This window comes from Rutidosis leptorrhynchoides, chromosome 5, assembly GCF_046630445.1.
Source record: "Rutidosis leptorrhynchoides isolate AG116_Rl617_1_P2 chromosome 5, CSIRO_AGI_Rlap_v1, whole genome shotgun sequence".
Taxonomy (NCBI): domain Eukaryota; kingdom Viridiplantae; phylum Streptophyta; class Magnoliopsida; order Asterales; family Asteraceae; genus Rutidosis; species Rutidosis leptorrhynchoides.
In genome coordinates, this window is record NC_092337.1 from 117863844 (window position 1) to 117877771 (window position 13928).

The window sequence follows — 13928 nt, forward strand, 5'->3', positions numbered from 1 at the left end:
GGAAATAGTACAACAAACCACCGAGATGATTGACCAAATTCGTGAAAGAATGAAGGCGGCGCAAGATCGACAAAAGTCTTATGTTGATAAAAGGAGAAAACCGATAGAATTTCAAGTAGGTGATAAAGTGATGTTAAAAGTTTCTCCATGGAAAGGCATCATTCGTTTTAGAAAGAGGGGAAAATTGGGTCCAAGGTTCGTGGGACCATTTGAGATAGTGGCGAAAGTTGGGAAGGTAGCCTACCGTTTGGCTTTACCCGATGAATTGAGTAATATTCACGACACGTTTCACGTGTCACAATTGAGAAAGTGTTTGGCGGATGAATCAACTTATGTTCCTTTGAATGAAATTGAGGTTGATAATAAGTTAAGATATGCGGAGAAGCCAATAAAGATATTGGAGCAAAAGGTTAAGCGCTTGAGAAATAAGTCGGTTACATTGTTGAAGGTATTATGGCAATTTAGAAAAGGTTCCGAATGTACATGGGAACCCGAAGAATGGCTCATGAAGTATTATCCGTCATTGCATCAAGAGTGGTTCGCGAGGACGCGAACGATCCAAGAGGGGGAGAGTTGTAACATCCCAAATATTTAAGGTATTATTTTATGTAAATTTTAATTGCTAAGAAATTATATGGTAAAGGTTGTTTTATGTTAAATGGATAAAAGTTAAGTTTATTGGTTAAGTTAAGAAGGACTAATGGTGCAAAGTTAGAATTAAGGACTTCCCTAACTATAGATGTGATGGGGAGGGTTGAAATTGCTAATAGACCAAAGTTATATTAAATAAAAGAAATTAGAAATGCTGGAAATTGAATTTATTCACAAAAAAATAAAGAAACCTCCTGGTTGTATGTGTGTGTGTCGACTTGGAGGAGGAAGAAGAAGGAGATCACCAATTGATGAAATTAAACTCATGCAAGCTTGAATTTAGTGAAATCTAACACACCTTAATCACTCTAGCAAGCTTTAATCTTCCAATTTCACTCTCTTGGTGCACAATTAGGGTTCTTAAACTCTAAAAGACAAGGTATGGATTTTGTGTCTAGGTATTGCTTGTATTGTGTGTTAATGATGAGATTATGCTTAAGAAAGTTGCTATTTGTTAAATTGTGCACATTTGAATAAATTAGAATGGAATTGTTGATGATTTTGGAAGTAATTACATGTATGAACTTGCATTATAGATTTATGGCATGATTATGGTGAGATTGATGATGTTCTAGTTAGATTTCTAGTCATGCACACCAAGTGTTTGTTAAAATGTCTCAATGAGAAGTTTATGTGTTCTAGCTAGAAATTGTGATGAAGGATGTTCATGTATGAACTATGGTTATTGTTGAAGGTTATAGAAATTGATTATTTGATAATTTAAGGGTGTTAGTAATGAAATTGGATTGTATGCACGTTTCTTAAATAATGAAAGGATTAAAGGAAAAGTTGCATGTATTGCTAAGAAATGAACTAGTAAATGTACTTGATTAAAGTTATGAAGTTTAATTGGTAATATTCTTGTTTTAGAAAAGATGAGATCAAGGCTAGAATGTATGTATGTTGTGATTAGGGGGTTAAGTAAATGTGAAAGTATATGATAGTGTATTAATACATGAAAGTTGTGATTTTCGATTGAGTGATGATTAATGAGATTAGCTCATGTATAGGTGCTAATCAAGGAAAAGAGGTTACAAGTGATCAAGGAAATTCAATTAAGCAAGGTGAGTTCATAGGGGGTAATATGGGCGGGTCAAGAGTGGCTTAGTGTTCTCGGATTGCATCCGTGCAAGAGAGAAACGACTAAGTGCACTAGTTATGTAGCTTAGATAGAACTATTGGGTTAACCTAATAGTTGTATCTATGGTTGATGTTTAGCTTAAGCAAGGTTATTACATTGCTAGTAATCTTGCCTATGGTTTGTGTTAGCTTAGACACATTAAGTGTCTATGTATGAGATGATGATAGCTTAGGCATATTTAGTATGTCTATGGTTAGCTTAGGCATGATTACTAGGTTCGGCCTAGTAAGTCATGTCTATGGTATGAATGAATTGGATCCGAATGTATGCAAGCAACCAATGGGTTGAAGGATAAGTGTTATGATTTATGCCCACATGTTTTGTGTTTTGTGTTTTATTACTTTCCTATAACTCACTAAGTGCAAGAGCTTACCCCTATGATGTTTTATGTTTTAGGTGCTAAGGTCCATCGTGAAGGTAAGGAGCCCGTGTAAAGCGCTAGAGGAGCATTGGCATAGCGTAAGTGGTATTGCAAGTCCCTTTTTGTAATCACGCTCTACGGTTACCGCTTATTAAACGCCAAGGGCTTTGAATGAGTCATGTTGGTTATTGTTGAACTTGGGACCAAATGATGGTTTTGATTCATGAAAACACGTTTTGTTGTTTAAATGTTGTTTATAGATGGTTCACGATGTTAGAAACTGATTTCTGATGTTTGTGTATGAATTATGCAGTTTTAAATATGTTTGAGTATGATGAAAAGTGAAAAAGTTTGGTTTAAGTGAAATGTTGCAGATCAGCCCCCGGATTAGTGTTATGTCGCGCCGCGGCCAAGGGCTCCGCGCCGCGGCATATAACTGATGTTGGGAACAGAAGCAAGGCTAAGAAGTATAAATTTTCCTGTGTATTGTCGCGCCGCGACAAGGCTGGCCGCGCCGCGGCATAAGCCTTGTCCAGGCAGTAACCTTGTTTTTCAAAAAAAAAAAAAAAAAAAATTTTTTTACTCGATTCAAGGCGTTAAATTAGGGTTTAAGGTTTTGGGTTTGGTGTTTTGGGTTTATGGACCCTTGAAAAAAGATGCGTATGTAAAAATATTAATGACATGAGAAAATTTTCTTTTTCTTTTTGAATTTTTTATAAGCTTGAAAAAGGTTAGTTAATGACATCATGCTAATTGTCTTTTATAAGATAGTATATATATGGGTAGAATCAATGGGGAAGTAACCAATCGGGGGGAAGCGGGGGGAAGCAAATTTTTTTTTGTTTTCGTTTTTTTGGAACTTTTTTTTTCGACATCAAGATCACACAAAAATATGAACATTTAAAAGAGACACCTCGTGATGAATATTATTATTTAGGCGGGAAAACGATCGACAAAAATAACATTCAAGATAATATTGTTCGTGAAAAATATGAACGTTTTTTTTCATGTTTTGTGAAGTAAAATTTAGCCCGAATTAGAGTTTAGAGTTTAAGGTTTAGGGTTTAGGGTTTGGTGTTTTGGGTTTAGGGTTTACGGTTTAGATATATAATAATTTTAATTGAATTTTTTATTTAGGGATTAGGGAAGTAAAATTTATTCCATAAACCCAAAACACCAAACCCTAAACCCTAAACTCTAAACCGTTCGTGTTAAAAACTCAATCTAAACCCTAAATCTAAACCCTAAACCCTAAATTTCTAAACCCTAATATCTAAACCCTATAAACCCTAATATCTAAACCCTAATATCTAAACCCCAATAGCTAAAACCTCAAAATACGCTCGAAAAACACGATAATTGTTATATATTACTTCTTTGAGCGTTTTCCAGCCAAAATAAAAACATTTATCACAAAGTGTCTCTACTAAATGTTCATATTTTCATCTCATCTATAATGTTCGTGAACAAAGTTTTTTCAAAAAACGAAAAAAAAGAAAAAAGTTTTTGCTTCCCTCCGCTTCCCCCGAATGGTTACTTCCCTCTTTATCCTACCACTATATATATATATATATATATATATATATATATATATATATATATATATATATATATATATATATATATATATAGTGAAAGGATCCTTAGAGAACTAGAGTATGTAGAGAACCCTTAGAACTCATAGATTGAACTTCAATCTATGTGGAGATTGAGCTTCAATCTATGAAAAAAAAATACAATCTGGAAAAAAAAAGCTGCAAAAAAAACAGTGAATCTGCACAGAAAAAAAAGTGAATCTGCAAAAAAAAAAAATGCAAAAAAAGTCAATCTGCACGCAGATTGACTCAATCTGCACACAAAAAAGTCAAATCTGCACAGAAAAAAGTCGATCTGCAAAAAAAAAAAATGCAGATTGACTCAATCTGCACGCAGATTGACTCAATCTGCACGCAGATTGACTCAATCTGCATAAAAAAACTGAAAAAAAGTCGATCTGTAAAAAAAACTAGAAAAAATCGTCAATCTGCACGCAGATTGACTGGATCTGCAAAAAAAAAAAATCTGAACAGAAAAAAAAATATGTGAATCTGCGCGCAGATTTAGTGAATCTGCACGAGTTCCATGAGTTCTCTACTACCAGATTTAGTGAATTTGCCTATATATATATATATATATATATATATATATATATATATAGGCAAAAGATGAAGCGCTAAGCTCATATTCTGAGATAAGTGGATAAGCAATCATCCGTCCCTTCATCTATCGTTATCTTCCGCTTCTGCACATTTTTCCCGTGTTCCTGCGATTCATCTTGTTTATAGTGGCAGGGTATATTGGTCATTTTATATTTTGATGATTTTAGGTCAATTCGTTCACAATTGCTCCGTCGATGAATCAGGTACCCACCATTTACGCTGTAAACATTCAATTAATTTAAATCCACCAGTCGAATGCTCTTAATACCTTTCAATCTAGTGATATTTAATTCGTAGTGATAGTTTATTCACTTTTTCGTGATGATTATTGTTGTTACAAATTTAGTTTCACAACCGAACCGATCATTATTTTCAAAATAATAATCCTACCGATCTTCAAGTTGTGTCCGATTTTTTTTTTTTTAATCAAATTGGTTACCTTTTCTATCTAAAGACCTTTGCAATCATTGCTCTAGATTTATTTCAGCTTCTGTTCGAAGTCTCAACCAATGTAAGTGTTGTTTAATATCTTTTATTGTATTTACTCACTTTAGTCTGCATCAAGTAACTTCTATTTATGTGAATTTGATTACTTTATGATTTTCAATTATATCTAATTGCACATACACATAAACGTACACAACCACATATATGCATTTACATAAAATACTTAGAAATTGTAGGGGTCTGGTTAGAAATTGACTCCTACTTCGGATTCATAGTGATATCAAAATGGTTAAAATGGGTTTATTACCCAACTTGGGTTTGAAGATCATGTTTTGAATTGGAATTTTAAAGAACTGTAAGTAGGCAGGTTGTCACCCTATAATGATTATTGTTATTGCTACAACAGTTATTGACGTTGGTATTGTCATGATGATGATGATGAAATCAGGGCAGTTTCGAATATAGCATTATCTTCTCATATTGATATTATTTGACTTATATAAATATAAAGGTTTTACAAAATCTATGTCTGTCTCATATATGATCAGACCTTTTATTTATAATATAGGCATTTAAGCTTACTCTTGACTGCATTCAGGTACAGTAGAAAACACTGCCACATCTACGGAGAATTAGCACTCTGTTGATTGCATTCAAGTGCATTAGAAATTCTCCTACTAATAGGAATCGTATCTAAATGTTGTATTATATCAGAAGGAACAATTATGATCTCAATTGCAGGAAGCTCTTATCAGTTACTAGAACTAGTCGTCAGCAAATTTACTTCTTTATCATGTTTCAATGTTAACCTTTTTAAATTCAAACTGGCGTGTGTTATTGTTTAGGTTATTGAGGTCACAGTACAGTTTTGAATGAAAATTCACCAAGTTAAATGGGCCAACCTTTTCAAATAAATACAAAGACATCTAGTATGTATTAAAATGTATATAAGCTGTTAAGTCTAAAAGAGGCCTTCACATACTTTGAGGGTGGTTCATCATCCTCTACACCTCTCATAAAATGTTCATTTAACCCATAAATTGGTTTCCAACAGTTTATGTTTATATAATTTTAAACGTAAAACTTATATCTGATTATTTTTTTGAAACTAATATGCAGCCAGAAAGTGACCTCTACAAGAATCGCCTGGATAGGGTGAGCATCGTGTATTTCTCACTTTTTAAATTAAATACCATGATTAGTACAAGTGCAAACGAGCAGCAAGAAAAGGAACCAGATGCCGAAAAGCCCGAGGTTATAACTCCGGTTGAGACCATTTTTGAGAATCAACCGTTAATGCAAAATGACGGGCTGCTGCAAGAAAGGCATGAGCATAAAGGTATGGGAGCTTATTAGTATCGATTGATTCACATCTTAGCCTGGTATCCGTATCTATTATATGGTACTTTAAATATGCTTAACTGCGTTAAAACCAAATACTCTTTGGGGTGCTTGAATGTGCATTTTGAAAGTGAGTAACTGATTATATGATACTGAACATAATTAAATTAATAGTTCTAGTTCAATGCTGAATCACACAAATGATGTTAGGGATGATAAATTCTGAACGTAAAGTTGACTTTAATGGTTTGTTGTACCTGAAGATAAATATTTCTCAATGATTTATTTCACAAATGATACAGTATTTATAGAATACAATACGGAAACCCTAATGCTAAAAACCTAACGGGCCGAGCCCGTCTATAAAGATGGGCTAATCCATATACATATATACATATAATCTAATACGCCCCCGCAGTTGGAACGGAAGTTACAGAACGAACGTTCAAGCTTGATTTGAAATCTGTATATAATTGAGCAGGGAGTCCCTTCGTAAAAATATCAGCATACTGAGAAGTAGTAGGGACGTGAAGAACGCGAACATCGCCCGTAGCAACCTTGTCACGCACGAAATGTATGTCGATCTCGATATGTTTTGTGCGTTGATGTTGTACAGGGTTGGTAGAGAGGTAAACCGCACTGACGTTATCACAATAAACCAAGGTAGCATGAGAGAGCGGTGAATGAAGTTCGCGAAGTAAGTTGCGTATCCAACATGTCTCTGCAACAGCATTAGCAACCGCTCGGTATTCAGCTTCGGTACTAGAACGAGACACGGTTGCCTGTCTTTTAGAAGAACAAGATAGAATATTATCACCAAGGAATACACAATACCCAGATGTCGAGCGGCGAGTATCAGGACAACCTCCCCAATCTGCATCAGAGTAGGCAATGAGTTTCGTAGTGGAGGACGGAAAAATCTGAAGCCCGTTATCAATTGTCCCACGAATATAACGCAACACACGTTTAAGAGCACCAAAGTGAAGTTCTCTTGGGTCATGCATGTACAAACACAACTGTTGAACATCATAAGTAATGTCAGGTCGAGTAAATGTCAAATATTGAAGTGCACCAGCCAAACTGCGATATAAAGTGGGATTCGTGACTGGAGGCCCATCAGGTCCGAGTTTGGACTTTGTATCAACAGGAGTGCTGCAAGGCTTACAATTAGACATATCAGCCCTATCCAAAATATCAAGTGCATATTTCCGTTGAGACAGAAACATGCCCTGTGTAGTACGAGTAGCAGATATCCACAAAAAATAATTAAGCGGTCCAAGATCAGTCATGGCAAATTCCTTACCAAGAGGTTATAATCTTCTGTAAAGAGAGGTTGACGAAGCAGTAAGAACAATATCATCTACATATAGCAATAAATAAGCAGTATGAGTCCCATGTTGGTAAATAAACAACGATGAATCACAGCGGCTATGTTGAAAACCAACACGAAGAGCATACTGAGCAAATCTATGAAACCAAGCACGAGGAGCCTGTTTGAGACCATATAATGATTTGCGAAGATGACATACATAACATGGTTTCGTCGGATCATGAAACCCTGGAGGTTGATGCATGTAGACTGTATCTGTAAGATCACCGTGTAAAAAAGCATTCTTGACATCTAGCTGATGAATCGGCCAATGTCGAGAAACAGATAGGCTAAGCACAGCCCGAATAGTTGCCGGTTTTACCACCGGACTAAAAGTCTCACCATAATCAATACCAGGTCGTTGGCCTTTTCCATTAGCCACCAAATGAGCTTTGTACCTGTCTAAAGTGCCATCAGAGTGTAACTTACGTTTAAACAACCACATAGATCTCACAATATTAACACCTGAAGGTCTCGGAACCAGAACCCAAGTACCATTTTTAATTAAAGCATTATATTCATCAAGCATTGTTTGTTTCCAATTAGGGTCGGAAAGGGCTTGGATGTGAGATTTAGGAATATCAGGCGGGGTGTTAACATTTAAGTTTAAGCGAGAGATGGGTTTATGGATTCCAGTTTTGGCACGGGTGAGCATTGGGTGTTGATTGTGGGTTGCTGGAATGGGGGTGGTTGAACCAGACGAGGAAGGGTGAACAGAGGTCGAAGCATCGGTAGTGACTGAAGCATCGGTAGTGACTGAAGCATCGGTAGAAGAAGGATCAGGGTTGGCAGAAGCAGTAACCGAAGTAGTAGTAGTAGTAGGTGGGAAGCTAGGGTTATCGGTGTGGTGGTGGTGAGGGTGCGGTTGGAACTCACCAGGAATATCGAGAAACGAGTAAGAGGGGGAGGAGTTTGGTTGCATAGAACCAAATGGAAATATAGTCTCATCAAAGGTGACATAACGGGAGATAATGATCTTTTTGGTTTCAAGATCAAGACAACGATATCCACGATGATTGGATGGGTAGCCAAGGAAGATGCATGGGCTAGAACGTTTGGCATTTTTGTGAGGTGTTGGAAGATGCGGGTAACACAAGCATCCGAAGACACGGAGATGAGAAAATTTAGGGTTTTTGTTAAAATTTTTAGTAAATGATATATCATTTGAGATAGAACTGGCGGGAAGAATGTTAAGAAGGTGTGTCGTCATGTGAAGTGTCTCAACCCAGTATTCAGGTGGGAGGCGAGCACGAAAGAGAAGAGAGCGAATACTATTATTAATAGTACGGATCATTCGTTCCGCCATACCATTTTTTTGAGAGGTATGCGGACATGAGAAACGAAACTCAATGCCATGGGTAGAAAAGAGGTCATGGAAGGAGGCGTTATTGTATTCACCCCCGTTGTCACATTGAAGGGCTTTGATGGTGGTGTTGAATTGATTTTTGACATAAGCGTGAAGGTTTAAGAATTTGGAGAAGGCGTCAGATTTCTTGCGAAGAGGGTATATCCACAAAAAATGAGTAAAGTGATCTGATAATAACATGTACAGTAATATTTAAAACCACCTACACTAATAATGGGAGATGTCCATAGATCAGAATGTATTATTTCAAAGGGTTTAGAAACATTAGAAGTAGAACGAGAGAACGGTAATTTAACATGTGTACCTAACTGACACGCATGACATAAAAATTTAACCGGAGGTTTGTTACAATTAAAGAAACCGCGAGAAACTAAAGTACGTAAGATATGATCACTCGGGTGTCCCAAGCGATTGTGCCAAAGAGGTTGACTCGATGTAAGTAAAGCAATGTTGGATATGTTAGATGATGTGACAGGGTAAAGGTCACTATCACTATCACATCGAAGGAGAGTATGTCTGGTTCTAGCATCCTTTACAGAGAAATCAAATTCGTCAAATTCAATAGTGGATTTATTGTCTTTATTAAATTGTTTGACGGAAATTAGGTTTTTCACAATGTTTGGTGTAACAAGGATATTATGTAGATGTAAGGGTCGGTAAGGGTTGGGTAATGTGGCGTTTCCCGACGTTAATACAGGTATGGTGGAACCGTCACCAACAATAACCGATGGTATAATGCTTTTATTAAAAACAGTATCAAGTTTACCTGAATCTTAGGCTAAATGAGCAGTAGCCCCGGTATCAATGTACCACTTGTCATCACCAAGGTTTTGATGTGTGCCCGTACTAAAAACTTGTGGATAAGGCTGCTGAATATTGCTGATGGTCCTAACAACCTGATGAGATGGCCTCCAAAGAGGGTAGGCCCAAGGAGAGAAATACGTTTCCGGAATGCAGACGTTACTTCCAGTAAAATAATTGTTGTTACCATTGTTTCGTCTAAACTCGGAAGATTGGTCCATCAGAATAATGTTCGGCAATTGAGATTTGTTCAATTGCAAACAATAATATAATAAGTGAATTTAAGTATAGCCACAAGTTATTGTGCAACACCAAGTTATTGTGCAACACCAGCGATCAATTTAAAGCACCAATTTAAATAAGTGCCGTATAAGACAAAAGGGAATATAATGTTGATTTTGTCGAAAAAGAAGAAATAACAAAGTTGGTAGATTATTTCAACAGCGGAGCGTGTAAGTCGGCGATGAAGAAAAGAAAATAAAAGAAATACTAGTAGGCTAGGGTTTCAAAGTGGGGAAGAAGAAAAAAAGAAAAGGATCGAGAAAAAACTGGCTCTTGATACCATGAAGATAAATATTTCTCAACGATTTATTTCACAAATGATACAGTATTTATAGAATACAATACAGAAACCCTAATGCTAAAAACCTAACGGGCCGAGCCCGTCTATAAAGATGGGCTAATCCATATACATATATACATACAATCTAATAGTACCTTTGGTGTATGAATTGAACTATTAAGTAATTTTGCTGGTTTAAATGTCACATCCCATCGATAAAAGTAGTTCCACTCAGCCATTTGTTGATCAATTTTCTTGTGGCTTGTAAACGGTAAACGGGTAAATGCAGCCTAACGGTGATCATTTCTGACCCTTTCTCTAGCTTAGGCACCTCAAATATGTTGCTAGTGAGCTTTAAATCTGGAATTACCTAGTGATTTTGAACTTTGATGAACTAATTTATGTGACCTGATTCATCAAGTCTCCTTATCACCATACACTAGCCTAAGCACTTTTATTGGTTTAATCATATGTATATTTGCCGACGTTTGTATCTCTCTTTTCTCTTCGGCATTTAATCTTGCAATGAATGATCAATGGCATACATTAGACGATGGGATTCCTCACTTAAGTGTCTACACATCGTTTTTCTACTTTTCTTCCTCCACTTTTGTTATTGGGGTAAATTTGAATTATTACATTTCTGTACCGCCCCACATTCAACTTGCCTCGATCATCAATTCAATCGTATTTGAACGACTGGGATGGTCGAGGTTGGGTGTTTTTAGCCAGTCTTTTCAAATTGTATATGTTTATATAATTTTGAACGTAAAACTTATATCGGATTATTTTTTTTGAAACTGATATGCAGCCAGAAAGTGACCTCCATAATAAATATGTCAAGATCCTCAAACCGTAAAGATGTGGTCGTGTTTGTTGCATCCAAATGCAGATTGAAGATGGCATTAAGGATAAGGCATGTTAGCTCGTGAAAGGAGTTGAGGTGTCTATAGGTGAGGGATTCGTTGTTGTTAATGCTTACATTCTGACTGCAGTGCAAAACAACAAAGCAATTGGTATTTTCTATTGATCTTTTTAGATTTGAAAATTCATTTTATTATTAAAATATGTGTTGCTATTCACACCTTGGGTTGAGAATCTATTACTAAATTTTTATTATGTTGCTTTGTTTCTCATACTTCTTCTCTAGCAGGAGAGTTGCCTCGTGAAATTGTACTAAAGAAGATAATATTTTGTTTTTGTAGTGAGTTTTTAATCTTTTCCTATCCGGATTTGCACTCTTTCTTTGATTGCTTTTGCGTTCGAATTTTATGCTTTTGTTTTAGAATTTGATTCAGCTGCTGCACCAACCCGACTCCAATCTTGAAAATTAGGGCTTGGCTCTCAGCATATATAAAGCTATATTCATTTGTTTCATAAGCAAAAAGATGGTATAATATTTATCTAGAAAGGTCATAATGATAATATATATTGAGCCATTCAGATTCAAGACACGTGAAGTTATAGAACATTGAAAGTTGTTTGTTCTAATGTTCTATGTATGTATTGTTTTGTGCAAATTTCTTGTACCATGATTCATGATACTGCCATTTTTATAACTTAACGTGATATTTTACATTAGATAAATGTTATAATTTTTTTATATGTTATCATACATTTGATGGATGTTAACGTTCTGAGAGATTATTAATATACATTTGATGAATCTTAACGTGCTGAATGTTATCATACATTTGATGAATGTTATCATACTTTTAATAAATTTAACGTGTTGAATGTTTTCATACATTTAATGAATGTTGCTGCTGCTGCTGTAATGTTGTCCAATGCTTTTCAAGAGTTGTACCATTAGTAACACTAGTTGCCCTTTTTGACGGGTGTGCATAAATGCAGTAAGTACATGTCGTCATCCTCTTATTTTGGCTTGATCTGAAGCTTGGGAATTTTTTGTCCACAGGATACATAAATATTTATGGGAAATGGTAACAACTTTGAAATGTGTAAAAGGGAATTTTTAGGACTCCGATTCCCACACATCTCGAAGCAAATTAAGTGTGTATCCAAACTTGTTTGTACTGGTGCCAAAGCAGTATGTTGATATTTATCTCGTAAAGCGGATAGAAAACAAACATTGAAGTTAATTCACACTATATATTATCTAAAAAATTTTATATGGTGCTTAGGCTAGAAATCATGTTATGATGCTAGTTAAAAAAGTTAATATGTCTTCCAGATTTGTGTCTTTTGTGATTAACGATTTTTTTTTTTTTTTTTAAATTAAAAATCTTGTCTCAAATCGTAAAGCGTATAGCATATATGAGTTTTATTGTGAAAGACGGAAAACGGAATATGCTATGCATGTTCTAGCTTTTTAAGTAATTATAATATATTATATATATATATATTTTGTACTCAAAGCAATGTTATTTGTATGTTGTTTCTTATGAAATGTAAAATATCACTGAAGTTTGAAAAAAAAAGCAACTTTGTTACTTCCGGTCAAGAATAGGAAACTTACGTGTACGCTGCATGTCACCGTCTTCTGGATAGGAATGAATTATGAAGATTGAAGTCACTAAATAATTGTTGCATTGTGCACTAACTTTTTATTGGTGTCCCACAGATGTGAACACATTTTTTTTCCTTTTGAAGTTTGAGTGACTGTTTAGCGTTCTTAATCCATACATCTGAAACATATATATAACGAGTAGCTTGGTTCGCAAAAGCTTATGAAATGTCTTCTTCATGAGATATTTAGCTTTAAATTCTTCAATTTTATCATTGTGAAGGATTGAAATACTTTGTTGAATATTGTTGAGTGAAACACGGAAGTCGGAAGTCGGAACAATTCTTTTTTATCATCTCAAATCAAACTTGGTACACATTTGAAGTTGATGAATCATAGCACCACATCCTTCTTATTTATCCGTGAAAGTGAGACTTTGAGCATGTAATCACAGAATTTAGTTCTTGATGATGACTTAACGTACTATTGACAGATGATCCTTGGAAGTGAAAGGATATGTTGCCGGAAAACGGATGACTTCGTAATATGCTTTCTCCAAGAACGAAATTATTAATATCTTGTGTTATCTTGGAAATAGAAAGCATAAATTCTTGAATTGATGCAGGAGAACGGATATAAGAGTTTATAATGTAAAACTTATCTTGAATTGTGATGCCCCGTACAAAACCATCGTGTACGAATCATCAACAACAGGATCATTACAAGGTTAAGTACTATATGCTGTAATTAAAGAAGTTGCATTCACGATAAAAAGGTGATGTCATAACCGACATCAAATGTTTTACATTTCAAAAGCATGCTTCACTAAGTAGAAGCAAATAATAAGTGTATGTGACCACAATGGTCGTTACAAGTCATATTTCAAAAGTAATAAAGTTTGAATGCAAGGTAAAGTAGTTCATGCGATGACAACTCTAAGCAGCGGGTGTCTACAGCACGACTAGTACACAGCGGAAGCTAACCTCAAGTACCTGAGAAAAACATGCTTAAAAACGTCAACACAAAGGTTGGTGAGCTATAGTTTAAGTATAACAGTATGTAAGGTAGGTCACGAGATTTCAGTGCTACAAAGAGCGTTTCAAAACAGTATGATAAAGTATATGTTAACCGTGGGCACTTGGTAACTAACTTAACGTTTATACCCCCTGAAAGTACACTTGGCAAGTGCGTATGTCTACGAAGTATTAAACACTCGTTAAATGC

General features: G+C 35.4%; 1 long non-coding RNA gene across 2 annotated transcripts; it reads left to right on the forward strand.

Annotated features, from left to right (window-relative positions):
• Positions 1 to 4399: 4399 nt before the first annotated feature.
• On the forward strand, positions 4400 to 11687 carry LOC139850615 (uncharacterized). Of its 2 annotated transcripts, none has more exons than XR_011760087.1 (4): positions 4400 to 4862; positions 5397 to 5455; positions 5918 to 6137; positions 11049 to 11687. It is a non-coding gene; the product is annotated as an uncharacterized lncRNA (long non-coding RNA). The 2 variants fall into 2 exon arrangements; XR_011760086.1 differs by having other exon boundaries at positions 4400 to 4554.
• The last annotated feature ends 2241 nt before the right edge of the window (positions 11688 to 13928 follow it).